The following is a 19388-nucleotide window of genomic DNA, read 5'->3' on the forward strand; positions in this document are numbered from 1 at the left end:
CATAAAGTTTCTTTCTGTGAATGGCATAATTGTTTGAGGATACAGTGACCTCCGGACCTACACAACCTTGAAACACAACAATATCATGTTAATATTTCAAAAAGCAAGCATTGGTGTGTTGAGCTCTTCCACATATAGACTATTTAATAATGATATGCAACTAACACGATTTAAAGTTACATTACTATCCAAAATCAACAAAAATTTCGTACAATTGGTGTCTTTGGGAGAGATCTGAAGAACGCTCCCACAGTTGGGATCGAACTCGTTATCTCCCGTTCGCTAGGCTGACACCATAGCCATTACACCGAGGAGACCTTAAAAAAATTCAGTTGATATCCGTTAAGGTAGCGCACCTCTAATGGGCACATATCCAAATATAATTTAATTAATTATTTTCTTAATCAGCATCATTTTACTGAACTACATGCAAATTTGTAGGTAGGCTTTCCATGCTTTTTAAAAAAATATACCGTTTTTTTCAAAACGACCCTCGCGCTCGGCTTCTGTCCAGTTTATTTTCACCCCGGGGGTAAATACAAGTTCCCAAATTCATTCAGATTACCTAATATGGGCATGCAGTTGGTGTGTACAGATGAAGTAAAGGTGTTTAAAGTGTAAACAAGATGAAATAAGTATTCTTTTACAGACATTTATTTTTTACAATTTTTTATCTATGGAATAGCGCCATGAAATGAAAGTGATTTCAGCCAAGTAAAAATTGGGTCGGTTAAAAACAAAGTGTCATATTATTCAAAATAGTATCATTTAAGTTATATTTTAAACTATTTTCTTTAAAGATACACTATATACAGCAAAAATACAAAGAAATAGACAGATTTACCGTTTACTTTTTTAAATTAAAATAAAAATGCAACATGCATCATTCGTATTTTCAGCAGTAAATTACCCAATTTAGTCATAACGTTGTTTTAATTTTAAAAATTGAAGGATGTTCTTACAATTTTCAACATATTTGACAATAAACATAGCTTATATGCTATATTAAATCAAATTACGTTAGAAAAGAAATCAAACGCGTCGCAAAAAGTATGCGATGTCGGCAGGATTCGAACCTGCGCAGGAAGATCCCAAAAGATTTCTTGTCCATCGCCTTAACCACTCGGCCACGACAACTTCACATCAGTGCAATCTTAAATTAGATATCCAAAAGTAAACAGGTAAGAAGGCTCGTCGATGTTTGAAGAAATCGCGAAATAGTATTTTTCAGATGATAATTGGATAAAAGTCAATATTTATAGTGAAAATAATGTATTCTAAATGAATATCAAAATTCGAAGTTTGAAAAAAATAAAATGCATCTCTCGGAAATAACCGATCATTTAAGATCGACAATGATCGTAAAATAAATCGCGGGAAATCATTAGAGGTGCGCTACCTTAATACAATATATTACCGATCGCCAAAGCTAAAACGTGTGACAAACGATCTGTTCTTTATAGTATGTCTTCTTCAAACTCAAATATTTTCGATTAACTATATTTGTCAAGCCGACAGCTTTCAAGAGCTTTGTTTATTGTTACTATTATTGCTGTTTTCAGGTACATGTAAGCTGATTAAACGGTCAAACCGCTACGATAAAGAGATCACAATCATGTTTATAATCCTTACAAGATTGCTTGACAGTAAATGTCCGGTGACTGGTTTATTATTTAGTTCAGTAAAGTTCAAAGACATTGAGTACACTTTTCATAGACGGCAAACGCGTCACCCATTTTAAAAACAAGAGTAAAACGCTAGATGCACACACTATCTGTTACAAAGCCCACTATTTTATTGTTATTTGAATGGACACGTTTTGAATGGTTGCAGTGTTCTGCTCCACTACACTTGGATATTCAATTTAGTAAAGTGGACATAATTGGAAGAGATATATTTTTGAAGCTTGGCAAAATAACAATAATAATAATAATGATATTAATAGCACACGTTCACCGATTGGCAATGATTAGTCGTGATTTTATCGTTTCAAGAAAACGGACATCAGAGATTACAAAACTATTATTGTTTAATCACAAGGTTCGTATCATAAGTATGTTATTTTTATCGTACAATTAAATTGTCGCTCGTTAAAAAACTAACGGTCGTAGAAAAATACGGCCCTAAATTTGTATACGATTCGACATGAAATTAATTTGATTTATTGCATTTTTGGAATGTTTACTCAGATTAACATACCGTGGTTTCCTTCATTATTTGCATTAAAGGTATTCAACAAATAACTTGCCTTTGAAAGGCATACACGAATCATCAACTTTTGCCGTATACATCCATCCTTAAATTGACTATAAATGTGTTCACACAAAGCAATAAGCTAATCGTGTTTATGTCTACACAGTGGATAAATGTGTTCAATCAAAGCAACGATGTTTGTAATAGGTGTTGTGCATCTGCACTTACGTGTACGAACTACATGTTATTGCACCATATGTAACATGACTAATTACATACTCGTAGTAGCGATCAAGTTGTGTAACGTAATGAAATTAAAACGGTACACACACATGAATGATATTTTATATGAATATACACTGGCATGATATAGTCTAGACCTACAAAAGTAACGCATTTACGTACACTCAACATGGGATTAAATATATATGTAGTGTTTATGCCCGATTAGCATACACAGCCACACACAACTGTAGTCCCGGCTTTATATTACAATCCGAATTCGAAAATGGCTAACTAATGATGATATATAAACAAGCGACATTTACCAAAGCGAGAGCAGGTAATGACAACACTAAGAAACGATAAGTTCTATTATTGGCTAGACAAAAACAATAATCCCAACTGGACGATGTTATTGCTCTGCGTGAAATATTGCAGAATTGTTGTAAAATGATTGCAAATACTTAAATAAGAAAAGAGTAAGTCATTATTGGTCTGGGGTGAAATTCAATGCGTGCTACGTCTTAAACGTTAGATATTGTTCGTGTTGCACTTAAACCTCTAAACACTAACACGACTAAGGCAAAAATCTTCGATGGCTGATTCTTTAGGTGGAGTCTCAGAGGTTGTCCGATCACTAGTTCTATATTTCAGACAAGATGGCATGTAAATGGGTACAATATATTGGCCAGTTTTAATTAGCAAACTTATTGCTGTAACAATCTCTGAATTATAGGACCTGATATGTGTTACGTATGTCCAATTAACAATGTTAATATATATATGTATATATATATGAGATTTATTTTCGACAATCTATATATATATATATATATATATATATATATATATATATATATATATATATATATATATATATATATATATATATATATATATATATATATATATATATATATGTGTGTGTATATATATATATATTAAATTATTTGTTGTTAATAATATATTTATAAGGGTATAATTCGGTGTAATATTTAGAAAAAGCCTGTTCGTACTGCCAGTGTCGGCTTTTGCTAAATATCTCAAGATATTTACTTAAAACCATCTTAACATAGAAAATACATAGTTTATAATGAAAGATGATCACACGTTAAACTTGTTATACAATTCAAAGCATATTGCTCCCTGAAATTAACGTATGTTGAAATCGATTATACATTATTTTACCAGAGCGTAAATTGTTTACTTACTGGAAAGTATTGAAGTAAGATTATATGCGTTATATCTACGTCAATGATTTACATTTACTTCATTTCTTTTTCTTCATATGTTTTTAATCAATAACATCAAATGCATCAATGCATCTATTATAGTCTGGTAACTGAAATGAGATTTATTTTCGACAATCTGTTGCAGTGTTTACAAGAGCAACGCCCGGTTGATAAGTCAACGATCGGAAGATGTTCGACATAATGTTGCAGTGTTTACAAAATCAGCATTCAGTGGATAGACCAAAAAAATGAAGCATGAGATTCACACAGGCATCACCCACTCATTGTCAAACTGAATATACCTGTGAAAGATGTTAAGTTAAAACAAATCGATTATGTCGTAAATAATGACAGTATTCTACAGACACCTCATTGTATATTTCGAAGCTGGTGTTAAAAACTTATCGTCATTTACATACTGTTGTTCCGTATGAACTGATGCAAAACGTTTTTGTTTATTATCACATCCACATGTATCGGCTAAATCGATGATCAAAAAAATACATGTGCAGATAAAATGTTGCGGTAAAATGTTTAACGACAAACCCTATTAAATTGCTTAATCATACACAGTTTGTTTGTTTCTAGATTTTTCATAGAAAGTGGTGCAAGCTAATTACTTGCTAGACGATAAATCCTGCAATGTGATGTTTATGTAGACATGACAACGCGAAATAGCTCATCATTTGATCTATTTTACGTCAACAAGTTTCTTTTGTACCATGAGTGCGTCGTAAATGTCGATGTTTGAGTTTTTCAAAGTGTTCTTCTGAGATGTTTACTTGGTTTAATAGTTTTAAGACGCACACAATCTATAATTAATATCAGTATAATTATTGGCAAGAATAGCAAGAAAGAATTCTGATTTAGTTTAGTTTGTTTTTTTTTTAATTTAAAATTAGACATTATACTCTTGGTAACAAGGATAATCTAAGATAATCATGTGGCCAAGTATTTTAAAGCACATTACTTAAATTTCTAAACCAAGACTAGCTTTTGTCAAAATAACTATTCTGACCATCGAGAAAATGAACACAAACAGATCAGAACTTATTTTTTTTGTCAAAGTGTAAGCCAATGTTGTGTATGTCATTTGATAGTGTTTTAATGACTTGGCTATGCTTCCAACACGTTTAACTTGCCAGTTGTAAACTTTTGAGATAAGATAGTTTAACATTGTGTATAAATGCGAAGATTTTTCGTTAGAAACCCATTTACAAGAAAAGTGCACAGCGCAGTTGCATATTTATGAGAATCAGAAGTTATCAGAAGTTGTTTAAATCTAACGTGTGTAGACTAGTGTAGTGAATCACATATACAGGACGCGTGTCTATTTGTTAACAGCTTAACACTTAAGTAGGCCATTATAAGTATATATAATTTTAATATTTCATTTTGGTTTTTAATGCATTTAAAAACAGAATAATTGTATGCAGATAGTTATTTGTAAGTTCTATGTTTTATTGTATCATGTTTGTATGGAAACAAAACACATTCTAAACATAAACATGCAGCATATTAGGAAAGAACAATAAATATCTAGTTTGGATAACGTATGAAATTCCTGATATTATACAACAAATTGTCCACTTTTAAAACGGATAAATTAACATCAGTTTAAAAGTAAGCGAGGTATAAATAATTGTAAGTATTGATATGATTTTGTTCAAGATAGCCTGACACTATATTTATTTAAAACACAAGCTGGTGTATACGTTTACAGCGTTTATAGGCCGTGATCAATTATGCGATTTAGCATAGAATCCACATAAAACATGACACTTGAAATAGTATCTAATCTTTTTACTTGGAGACATAATACATGTAACAGAGCATTGTGCAACAGTTAAAATGTCGTATATATGCTACTCACTTATTTCAATACATTAATAAATTACAGCGACACAGTGCACAGCTCATAAGAAGTTACGTAACAATAATGACCACTAAATTCTTACACATAAGGCATATTACAATGATGCAAAGTTTCAAAATTTTGTATCGCATGACTTAATAATGGAATTTTGTATTTCAAAAGACCGCAGTGTTAGTGGAAATACGTTCGGAAAATAAATGGGAGCTATAAATATCATCGGAACACCACAGCCTTGACATATATATGTCATGTTTAATGTTCCGTTTTACAATGATAATCTGTACTACAAAACATTTGAGCAAAATCACTTATATCAAGCATGCACCTGAGATTATATTGAAATTCGCCAACGTTTGCAAGCTATCATGACGTCTTTATAATATGTAAATAGATGTCATTTAAAACGACCATTTGCGAGCCTTTAAAGATGCGTTTCGACAGATTTATATATCGACAATATTGAAACAATGGCGATGTCAAACTTTCAATGGTATGGTACATTCGGAAACGATTGTATCTATGCAGATTCGTTTCGTAAAGATAATCATATCATGTTGTTTATTGTTTAATATCGTCAGTTTTGCTGAACATTTGTGAAAATATAAACCACAAAAGTGACACTGGAATGACGTACGTTCACTCGAACTTATAATTTAGGAATAAGCTATTTAAGATTGGAAGGAATGTTGGTATTTTAGTTTGAAATTGGGTTGTCATTGGTCATGTTTGTCGCATGCATTCCATCAGCGACTTAAAAATAAGAATTTTCAAAATGTTACAATTAAGGTAGAACAAGTGCACAAGTATATGTTTTTTAAATGACTTATGTGTTGTGCTAATGTATAATGTTGTATGCAGAAAGTGTGCGGATTTCGATAATGTTTAAATTTGTTGATGATGATAACATAACAGGTAATACACAGAAGCTTTTAAAACAAAGCTGAATACTGGAATGTTGCTGCTTTGACGAAAGCGTGATTCAAACTGTTTGAACAATGTACTCAACAATAAATCGCTAATGTTGGTAACGAAATTTTAACCAACTCATTTACAAATTTGATTGATTTCAATTAAGGGATACCTGAAATATTTGTCGATGCACCTTCGATGACAAGCATTACATTTTAATTCTTTTTTTGTGGGAAATATTATTGGGTTTGTTACATATTAAAGTATAAATTAACCTTAATGTCCAAATGTTCTACTTTATTGTAATCAAGGCTTCGTATGCCAATGATGTATTGAAATACCTCCAGACTATTATTAATCTGTGACGTATGTACGCTTTGGGTAACGTGAGCGTCGTTTTCACATGTTGTCCGCTTCCGCGCGTTTCAAAACAAAGAAGAACTACTAAATAGTTTGTGTTTGGATCTGGATACATTAACGTTAATACTTTGTACGTTTTAATACGTATTTTAAGTTTTCTCCTGTACACTAGCAAGGTATCTACATTTCTAATATATAAGATATCGGCACGAAATAAACGTGGCTACGTGTGCGAATAATGCATTACAACTGGAAATACACGACACACTATACACGTGCAAGTCAATTACATGTACAAATAACGATGGCTGCGCATATGAATTAAACCTTAACGGGCGTTTTATATTTACAGGGTAAAATATATCATAGCAGACGATAAAACGTGTATCGGTAGAGATTTAAAGCTGAAATCTAAACTATGTGAAAACAAACGGTCGATAGTAAAGTTAACATGGGGAGGGTTATACGAGTATTGAAAATGTGGTCATAAAGCAAACGGAATGTTTTTACGAATTAAATCGGCAATATGGGACAACATAATGTGAACATGATTTAAAAGAAATGTGCATGTGTAAGACAGCGTGTGTTTAGGCTCGTAATGACATTATTATTCATCATTTCTGCAAATGGCGATTTAAACAATGATGCAATGGTCGCGTGGTTAGAGCGTATTCGGAGAATGGACCCGTATGCGAACACGGCAGCAACCCCAATACCGGCTTATCTATTGAATGTTTTCAATAGAGAGCTAAATAATTGGTACTGGCAGGCATTTCTAAAAACACGCAATTAGCACATATTACGGCGATATGTTAATTTTATAAATTCAGGGAGTTGTATAGGTAAGCTGTAATATGGCCAGCTCTTTATAGCCATGATATTTTGTTGGCTACGAATTGTTTTGAGAAGCGAAATACTTCAGGGCGGTCACAGGAAAATGCCTGTCGTGAATAAAAGAGCCCCATATATCGATTTTTATGTTATGTTCGATTCTGCCTATGGTCGCTCATGAGAAGCTTGAATCTGTATTGGTCAAGAATATCTCTACGTTGTAATTTCTAATCGTTTATTCAGAATCAGCGAATTAGAATTTATTAAATATATTAAAAAGGCATTTCCGGCGAGCATAATAATCATATGGAAAAACACCAGTTTTTTTTTCAGAAATGATGGCGTTCGTTGCGCGAGTGTTTATTAAAATTAGTTTTAAACATGTCATAGAATTTGGGGGAAAATAAATAATTTTATTTTTATGGCGGAAATTCTATGTCTTGGAGGTGATCGGAATCATTAAAAGTATAAATAGGTAACTATATAATATATATTTTGTTGTCACCTATCACGTAGTGCTTGTATGTGTGAGGATGGCAGGAATGCTTTCAAAATTATTTTCGAGATAGTATGTTCTAGTACTCGCTCGATGGCACGGCGTGCTTAGGCGTACCTGGAATAGCTCTTTTTTTGGCTTGAAAACCTACGGTACGGCGTACCGAGGATTTATTTGGCCGGTTGCGGTTGCCTCAGCGATTGCGCATGTATGTTATGTTGCACTTTGCCGGTTGCGGTGGCCTTAGCGATTGCGGATGTATAAAATGCTGCACGGTACGGCGTATCGAGAATTTATTTTGCCGGTTGCGGTGGCCTTAGCGTTTGCGCTTGTATACTATCTATTTCCGAACTAGCAACGTGTTCGTTGAAATAGGAATTGCATGCATTTGCGAAATAGCATAGAATGGTATGGATTGTCTGTTGGCGATTATTGCATACACGAGAAGCTAAATCAGTAGTGCAACTGGGGTAGGGGCTATCTTTAGGGCAGTACTTCCGGTCGCCTCCTCCACATGGCTCAGTTATAGTGATAGTCTATAGCTGAGGTTTATTTACTCTAGTGCTAGTCTAAAGTAAATTATAATCTGCCATTTGGCCATTTAATTCCATTTATATTTTTGTATTGTTCTTCTCATATGTTTTTCTATTGTTCAAATATTGAATATAAAATGTGTTTACGTAAGGTTTCACATTTAAACATTATAATAAATATGTAACTTACAAAGTTGGCGTTTCTTGTAATTATTAATCTTGTTAATAAAGCGCGTAGAAAAGTGGATGTCGCCAAAAGATCGGGAATCAATTTGATAAGTAGGCTACGGTAACCGAACGTGCATGACATAGACAAAAGGTAAAGGACGGTTACACTTTGTAATCCGAATAACTCGAACCCTATGAATGAATCAAATCTTGGTTAACGAATGGGGTACTGAGCTGCTTTCTGAAATAAATGCACATTGATGCATTATAATGTTTTAAACTGTTTGCAGTTTATAATATATTTGTAAGAATAGATTTACTTAAATTGTCGCACTCTTTGTTCACTTCTTACATAGAAAATGACCACACATGAATTTTGACAAATGTGAAAGAAACCGAATGTAATATGTAAACATTATACATGATACTTGTGTTTTGGAGATCAAATCAAAGGGTGTAAACGTTAAAGTGAGTATTTACTTGTAATGATATGTGTTTGAACAACTCAACTCAACAATATAAGTGTATACCCGATACTTATATGATAGTAGCACAACAAAATCATAAAATCGTATAGAAAAAAAATCTTTGAAAAACAGATACAACTAATGGTAGAACTGATTCGTTTTTTTATTACTTATGATTAACACGACAGGTAGCCAACATTTTACAATGTCGAATTATACGTTGACGACAAACCTCTCTCTTTTTCAAGCGTTTTGAATTAAGATATGCACTAAACATACGTGCGAGTTTTAAGATCCTCCCATTGGTAAACACACATACTTTACATCAAATTAACATGTGAAGCAATTATTCATTTGCTAATCTATATTTACGTACATTTCCTTCATTAATCTTGCATGCGATCATTTGCAATTGACATAAAACGCATGTTCTATTAGAAATACCTCTTTTGAACATCTTGATAACAGGCGCTGATGCGATTAAAGATATGTCTTTAGTTTTAAGAAACCAATTTAACCCACAATTCATGCAGGCCGTTGTTAGATTGAAAATGCATATATGTGTAAGGTAGTTATTTTAATGAATATGTCATTCACTTTAATCCCCGTCATTTATACACTATGTATAATGGGTATGGGTGTTTTACAGTAATAACTGAATGCATTGTACCATGTGCTTTCTGTTCAATGAATTGTCTGATTTATAAACGTATAATAGAAAAGTATGTTTCAATTTACCTTCTACCTTAACAACTTCTCATACCAACCCTCATTGTGTTTGTGTTTGATTCAAGGTTCATTCTTTAAATATGTGTGAAGCTATAACTATAATTGCCAAATAAGCATTTATTTTTTATCTACGAACAAATAATTAAAAGCTATTTTGACAAAGATATTGGACAATTTACTGCATGGTTCTGCACATTTTAATTAAACTTTATCGACCAAACACATATGAGACCCCTTATGTTTGTGCGAGGAAATAGCATTTTTGGAGTTGATTTGAATCCTCTATAAAATTAGTGTAATCCGTCTGACGCGCGTTTATGGTTTGGTCTATATTGTTTGGATATCCTCTTTGCTCTAGTACAACTCATAACAGGCTATAACATGTACCCTATTGTTGCATCGATGTCACTATTATTATTTTCAACAATAAAATCATATTGAACTTTGTTCGTGTTATAATTAGGACACCTTCGCGCTTTACTTATTTCTTATCATACTTCGATTGACCATTTTTCTATACCATAAATACATGTATACAGATAAAGCGAGCAAACTTGTGAAATGTCTCTTGACAATGTCTTTATAATCCTTCTTACTGATATTGCGTGTAGAAATGATGCACATACAGCATTAAACATGATCGAATTGATCATTATTATTAAAACCAAAAATTGCATTTTATCGATAGTACGGTGAAATGAAATGCAACGGTACAGTAAGATGAAATATAGTTATTTCCAAAAACGCAGTTACAACTTGACATTTCCTTAATATAATATGAAAGGTTAAATTATCTTCATAACTGCATTTATAAAGTAAACCCATGGCTTTTGGAATGGAGGCAATACGAAATTAAACTAAAGAAGCCGGAATGTCATACATACATCACGACTTGTGCGTAGGGAGAATGTGTCATGACAATAATGGAGAAAATTACATGCCTGTTTGATAAATGCTTCACCCTTCCACAACAAACAGACTTTTCTAACGCCTCAACTTGTATTTTACTTTTGGTAGAGAATTTTAATCAATTTATTTGTCTCTATAGCCATACACGTATACGAAAACTATATTTAGTTCAGTGTTCGTTGGCATGGCATCTGTAGAGAATTTGATTTGAAGCAAGAACACTACTAATTTACAATTTGTGTTATTTAAACTTGATAGTGAAGTGTTTCATTATTTGATGTGTAAACAGACAGTCAAGCGTGGAGTTAATGGATATATAGTTCTGCCCCTTATCACATGTGATCGGCTAGTGATGTGCCGACGTGATACATTTGAACATACAATCATTGTGCAACTCAAATAATACATGGATATTGCATTTATCAATTGTAAAACTGTTGTATTAAATAAAATAAAATATGAATTTCACACTTTACTTTCAACATTCATTATATAACATTTTATGTAACAAATTCCAAGTGAAGGAGCAAGTTTAGAAACAAAATACTAGACCAAGGAAATGCCGCATGCCCGTCAACAATATGGAATTGATTTAGGAGTCTAGCAAATTGTAGTTTAATGCGATCGTCTTATATCCAGGTCAAGACTTCAGGAAAACACGTTTAGTTACCGAATAATCTGTTGTTTTCTTTTTTAGATATAAGTATCGCTTTGAATAAAAATGACTTTACAAAATTATTCAAATAATAAAAAACATTAACATCATGGAAATATTGTCGGTACTTTATTTAGTTAAACTTAATACAATTCAGCAATAAAAAACCGTGCTTACAACGCTATGAGTAAAGGCGTATATTTTCAACTAATCGGAAACTGCTAATAATTGATTTGAAATATCAATTCAGCAGTTGTTTGGTTGCACAAATCCATAGATGAGCGTGTTGCCCTCGGGGAAAAAAGTACTTATCAATGAAAAAGTTCTGAGCTTTACCATGCGAATGCGTTTGAACTTTGCAAATATCATTGTTATTGCTCTAAACCAAACGCATCTCACTCAGTGCAACATATCGAATCACCAGCTTCAGTTGAGTTGAATATTGGAGATTCCACACTGATATGTAGAGTCCTGGGCTTAATCGCAGTAAAATGTTGGTTGATATACCATTTACTACGAATTGTTAGATATTAAATTGTATTATATACCTATTTAATGCTTTTAACAAAATACAGGTTGTATCAATCGTTGAAATAAAAAAATCCCGTATTACGCTACTCGCTGTTTCCAATTCCGTATTACAATACTAGCCGGACTACTTCGACCCATTTAATGACGTCACATTACACGCACCGAAAATAGAAATATTTTATATTACGAAATATATTACGTAGCACATCGTGTGACGTCATTTTTGTGACAAAACACAATAGTTTTATCTAAACTCTGTAAGGACATGTCGGATGTGGTGTTTTTTAGCAGTAAACTATGTGTTAAAAACGTATTTTGTAGTGTGTTTTTATCATGCATAAATGTATATTTCGATAGGAATACAATGAAATAGTGTGGTTTAAACTAAGTTTCGATAAAGACGTGGAAGATAGAAGTGAAAGTGCATAACGTTTTTGTTATAAACATCGGATTAAAGCTGTCAACTTAATTGTTATAAAAATTGGATTAACGATGGCATAGAGGTAAGCGTGTCGGAAACCTGTGTTTTCCCGGTTCGAATGTTTACACGTTAACTTACATAAACTGTATTCATACGCGTCTTAAATAAACTATGGCGTACCGTTATAGTCATTGTTTTGTCAGTTTTGTTAAAGTAAAAAATACATTAGTTAACTGTTTTCGTTAGTTTTGTATATAATAAAAGGAATATTACGCTAGTCAATTGTTCTAAGAGTTTGTATTACTCTTGTGGCTTGTGCTATTTCGCATCACACTCGAGGCTCCGCCTCTCGTGTGATACGTCATCACACAAGCCACTCGAGTGATACAAACTCTTGGAACAATTGACTAGCGTAATATTCCGTATGTATTCACATGTTAAACTATATCGTTTATCTCTTCATAAATGAATTAAGGATGTATTCAAAGATTTGTCTTGTTTTATTAAGTTACCATAATACTCCAGTGTTTTAAATTAGTATCAGCCTAACGGGACTTTACAGGGAACGTACAACCAGTGATAACGGATATATGAACTCAAAATAAAAGTTTTGAAATTCAGTGTTATAACGAAATACTTAAATAAAGTCTCTCTTAAAAGCATGCATTTGTTTCGTGTACACATGTACGAGTACTTTTATTAAAATTTGTGGCAAAGGTGATTAAAATTTAAAGCAATGGGCAACATAAGTGCTAAAACTCGAACGGGAATACTAAATGAACAAAACAATAATACTAAAACCTTTAATCCTAGTGACCACGAACCATTTCTGACTGAAAAGGAAAGGCAGATGCTCAAAGACGTATGGCATGGACTACAAAAGGACATCCAGAGGATTGGGGTCATAACATTTGTTAGGTGGGTACAGTGGATAAAAAAAAAACTATAAATATAATCGAAGTGAAACTACTGTATCATCAACAGCAATTAGCAAAATTGTTGATACATTTAATGTGTTATCATAATTCGTGTTTAATACTAACTATTTTACATACACGTTTTCGTTAATTAACAAACGAGATCAACAATTCTTGCAGTCACTATAGTTCATATTAAAATTTAATGTACACGATTGTATTTATGCAAAATATTGTCAATATAAGTGTTACATTGTATATGATAATATGAACCGGCGTGATGCAAGGGTGACTTTATCACGTTTTATATATATTTGATTATTATTCAAAGGGCAAGTAACGTTCTTTTCGTTTATTAACTAGTAGCAATAATTGATCGAGATCTGTATGATTTTGACACGAAAGAGAAATCGCGTGCTAGAAACGTAACTGTTATCACAGTTCCCATTGATTTTGTTTAATCAAAACGTACAGAGACTTCAATCAATTCGGATGAAATATAATACATCATAATGAAACTAACATTGTGTCAATGATTGCATTAGGTTTATCCGTTATGATGAAAGAATGATAACGTGTCTCTGCTTTTCTAACTAGCACTAGCATATAGACAGACAATTTGTTTTTTCAGAACGAAACATATATAGAACGAAACAAGCTTGTATATGTATAGTATGTACAGTTCTGATTTCTCTTGTAATATTTACTACAATGTTCGACACAACTTCATGTGAAAAATCCGGTATTCAAATAGTGTATATTTGATTAGTATTCTGACACGTATTGACAATTAGCAAAGACACACAATTTTATTTTTAGGTTGCATTTATTTAATTGTTTTATTTGTATAAATGAGAACAGGTTACATGACAGAACAAATACATATGAGAACGAACAGTAGCAGTAGTTTCAGTAGTAGATGCTGTGTTTGTAGTAAAAGAAGTAGAAGTACGGAATCGAAGTTGTCGTTTTTCTTGTTGCTGTTGCTGGCTTTTTGTTAATGTTGTTTTACAACCTTGCAAAGAACAGCGATTAGGAACAAAACAGGGGTTTATATAAATCTAGAATACTTTTTAGGAATGCATTCAACCGATTTCAAGTTAATTATTCCACTATATGCATACCAATATATAAAACAAACAAAAAACGAAGCATCCATATTTCGATGATGTAAATGATGTATTTAACATATCTATGGGGCATCATATCATGTATTAAAAGGAAAGACATCCGTATAGCCCAGTCGAAACATTACATGTATACCGCGGTGTTAAGCTATTTGACACCATACGACAAGAAATTAAACAATAAACGAACTTGTTTGCTTTGAAAACTTGAAATTTATCTTCTTAGAAAAACAAGCTGCATGCTCCTCACTTAATGTAAACAATGATAAACAATAATCTTTACATGTTTAACATAATGTGATTATATGTTGAACATATCGCTAAGTGTTTATCTCTAGTTTGCATTTTGCGTCGAGTAGATCGCATGCAGCCCATATAAATAAGATGCTGAAAATAGTGGTTCCCGTGATTAATTGAATGAATTGTTCTGATTGTTATAAATCGTAGTATTTCTGTTTAACATTTGCGACACAATTCATGTAGATTATGTTTATTCGTGGGCTATATATGAACGTGACTGGATTCAATTTAAAGGGGCCTTTTCACAGATTTTGGCATTTTTTAACTGATTCATTAAATGCTTTATATCGATAAATGTAAACATTGGATCGTAAAAGCTCCAGTAAAAAATCAAGAATAAAATTAAAAAAAGGAAAAGAACATTGCCCGGACCAGGTTTCGAACCAGTGACCCCTGGAGTCCTGCCAGAGTCCTGAAGTAAAAACGCTTTAGCCTACGGAGCTATTCCGCCGATTACACTAGTTGATGTATTTTATACCTTATATAAGCAATCTTCGTAGTTTCACAAAATTTAACGACAAAAACAGAACTCTCCAAATTATTCAATCGTTTCGCGTTGCAACGCTTTATAATTTTTAGGTTTTAAAATCGTCAAAAGATGCATATAATGGCTATATTAGACCATGGTAAATGTTCAGTATTACTGTTTCCTCACAAATATCATAACTAAAACGAAAATTTGCGAATCTGAAACAACTTTTTTCAATTTTGTCAATTTACCAAAGCGTGAAAAGATCCCTTTAAAAAGGTGTATCTATAATTTTTTTTTTTTTCAAATTTTTCATGTAAAGTTTATACTTATAGGATTATATTATTAAGTTAACGTGTGCTATCTATACAATCGTATTCACCTGGCGAACAGTGATGCATAAGATATTGTTAGAGTTTGTGATGATAGATCAAATAAGACTTAATTTAAATAACAATCGCAATATTTACCTGATCAGATAACCAACGGTTGATTTACCAAATTGACATAACTCAATGGATTGATATGCAATCAATTCACATCGGCGATACAAAATATGTGCTTGATATAAACATATTTTCTTTAATTAAGAAAGACGTATATTGCATTAAATTGCATTATTACAAATCCGTCCTAGCCGCATGTGTTTAGTTGAAAAATCTTTTTGGAGAAATTGTGTCTACATATAATAATTAAAAACTATGCTATACGTTTTGGAATGAATTTTTAATTGCTTGCCATGGTTGTTATAAAATTAAATTTCAAACAGAACGTACAAGAAATAACTAGACGGTGAAATCATTTTTTTAATACATTTGTTAAAAGACAAATTATTAAGCTTTATGTAAAACGTGTATTTAATCAAAACATAAGTTATATGCTGTTTTTGTATATGCACAAATACTATCATTAATTTATTATAATTACAATAATTGTGTAATACATTGCTGTTACTGGTACTGACGATGAGTCATTTCGGTCGATACGTTATTCGGTTATCGTTAAGACAAATCGCTGAACGAAAAGTGGACTACCCTCGGAAATCATCGTCTATATATTATATTTAAAGTGGGCTTCTTTTGGTCCAAAAAAAAGCTTAAGTAGTTATTGAGATTCCGATCCACCCCCTTCATTTTATTTTGCCGACCGACAGAACATAACATGTGTATCTTTAAAACACATTGCAGCTGTGCAAAACCATTGCCTTGTGATGAACATACTGATGTGTTTATTTCATGAATGAACGGAAAACCTATTAATAACGAACGCTCGCTGCGTCTAACTAATGTTCCCGCCTATAAGCCATGTTTAAGTCTCGGTTAACTGGTTTGATTAAGGATTTTATAGAAACACATACACCACGCTGGGCGTATTTTTTGCTTGCTGCCAGGAAGCAGGTGCGATAGTATGCTTCAATCCAATTGTACTTAGTTTTAACCAGAATGATACATTCTCATTAAGGTAAATGCCACCTCTTCCAGACGGTTAATGTCTGGGTTAGACACGTATGTAATGTTCTAAACTGTTTGTGATTGCGTAGAAATAAGGCGCATTTGAACGATTTAAATAAGTTAATACAATGTATCCATTTATTTACAAAAGAGCCAAGTAACTGATTTATTCGCTGTAATTATTTTCGTCAGTATCTGCGCCATATTTAATGTGTATGTCTACAAAATATAACAAACTGTCAGCAACTTTACTTATGGTAGATTCACTGTGAATCGCATTTTACACGCACTATTCCCTTGCTTCCTACATACTCATGTCTTTTTTTTTATACCAGATATGTATATGAGTGTAGACAAAATAAAAAAAATACAAATTCAATCATTTTTGTAAATGTGAAATTATTAATTATTTATTAAAAATTTTAATATATTGGTAATTCTAATCTTCTGTATTTTGGGGTTGAGTTGGACATATATATTTACGAATGGAGATTTATACCTGTTGAGTTTTACACAGCATACCTTCACATATACGTTCAGCGAAAATGTAGTTGATTCTCGATATTTATTAACGTGTTAATGCCTTTCACGGCGTGCATTCAAGTAATAACATTACCATCATTGTGTATGGTGTTTACTATTGACAAAAATATATGCAGTGGACAGTTATACATCGAATACCGTCATTTGTTTTGATGGGATTATTCATACGCGCCGGGTAAATGTCACGAGTCAGAGTGTATTTTTTTAATTATATATTAAATGTCAATGTAACTATTTGTAATTTAAACGTTGTTACAACTTGTTTTAAACGCCGTGATATTAACACAATCGTGATATCGGTTTGTTAAACAGCTGTTAAATTATTTTACCAATAGGTACAAACTAATTATGAGGTAATTATATTGCATACGTGTTATTAGTTTGTTTTCGATATTTATGGCGAATTTCTTTACTTTATTACCCAATAATATGTTTCGCTTTTGTTATTGGTCAGAGAAGTGCATACACACACGGACCCTTAAGCATGACTAGCAGATAGTGGTCACAATACGAATGATACGGTGTAATTGAATGCTTAAACCCTATTCCAAATGACAAAAACACAACTTCAAAATGTCTCATACATGAGCAAATTACCATATGTTAAGAGAGAAAGCAAATTGTTTGAATTAGACACGGATACTGCCTCTAAGCGACATAAACAAAACAATATAACATTGCATACAAACTAAATTTTGCAATGTACAACTAGCGTCAGCCCATTCCAATATTTGATTATCCGTATCGATGACAATGTGACTTGATAAACGAATTTATTATGAAAAGCATATCGACTTCAAACATACATGCGTATATTGTACAGGCTGCACATCATCTTGAATGTTCTTGTGTTGAATAAAACATGCATCCATGACGATATAAAATACTTCGAAACAATGTGTCACACGAATCCCAAGATATGTGATAAAATCATATAAAGATCGAACAACTACCACAAATATGTCATACTTCTTAAAAATAAGGATTAAATAAACGTACAAGTAAAGTTATGAAATCTAAACTTTAAGACAGAAATTAATGGGGTATTTCTTTAATTCACCAGCTTGTATACATACAAAGTGATTGGCGGCCATGCATGGGGTAGTTCATACTTGGTTTATAGATTGTGCCCGTTGAGCAATCGAACAACTTTAGAGAGATTTGATTCGGTCCGTGAATAGCTCATATAAAATCCCCGCAGTTGTTATGTTCCAGCTGTACAAAAATAGTGTGTTGTAGTCGTTGTAGTCGTTGCAATCGTTCATATTTGACTGCAGTTTAACTGAACGTGAACACGTCCGATTGTGCACAGTTTTGTTCAGAAATTCTTTATTAAGCAAAATTATAAACACATGAACACGAGGATAACTGTTTATACACTCGTCCCACTTAAATCAAAATAGGAGTAAAAATAGTCGTACACAGTATTTCATGTTTCGTGTATCCGGGTCATGGAGCGCAACCGATAACACTGTGTTAAACTGGTTGTTTGTTTGTAAGCGTTTATTTTTAATTTCCAAGTAATACCAAGATGTACCAAGATTAAACAACAAAAGGAATCATTGAATCACACTGTACTCGTCTGTTGTCAAGAGGCTTTCTCAAAAACTTCTTTTGAAGCAAAGCTATATTTAACCAAAGTAACCATATTATAAGCCACGTTTTGCATTTCAGTTTATTTGAGACCCACCCTGATGTTCATGACGCATTCATGTCCTTCCGTGCTGTCAACACGTCCGAACTCAAGTACAACTCCATTATTCGAAAGCATGCACTGAGCGTCATGGGAATCGTTGACAAGTGCATTACTAGACTGGATAACCGCGAAAAACTGCGAGAATGTATGTATGTTTGTATGTAAGCGTTTTTTTTAAATTAGTAAGACATAAGAACGGAACGTTATTAAATAAATAACATTCCGTTAGCTTATGTAGAAGTAGTAGTAGTAGTAGTAGAAGTAGTAGTAGTAATAGTAGTAGAAGTAGTAGTATTAGTAGTAGTTGTTGTAGTAGTAGTAGTAGCAGCAGTAGCAGCGGCAGTAGTAATAGT

At 32.6% G+C, this 19388-nt stretch overlaps 1 long non-coding RNA gene across 1 annotated transcript; it reads left to right on the top strand.

Annotated features, from left to right (window-relative positions):
- The first annotated feature begins 12121 nt into the window (after positions 1-12121).
- Positions 12122-19177, top strand: LOC127832054 (uncharacterized). Its single transcript, XR_008026658.1, has 3 exons — positions 12122-12614; positions 13346-13450; positions 19014-19177. It is a non-coding gene; the product is annotated as an uncharacterized LOC127832054 (long non-coding RNA).
- The last annotated feature ends 211 nt before the right edge of the window (positions 19178-19388 follow it).

Source organism: Dreissena polymorpha, chromosome 5, assembly GCF_020536995.1.
Source record: "Dreissena polymorpha isolate Duluth1 chromosome 5, UMN_Dpol_1.0, whole genome shotgun sequence".
In the NCBI taxonomy this organism is placed as follows: Eukaryota; Metazoa; Mollusca; class Bivalvia; order Myida; family Dreissenidae; genus Dreissena; species Dreissena polymorpha.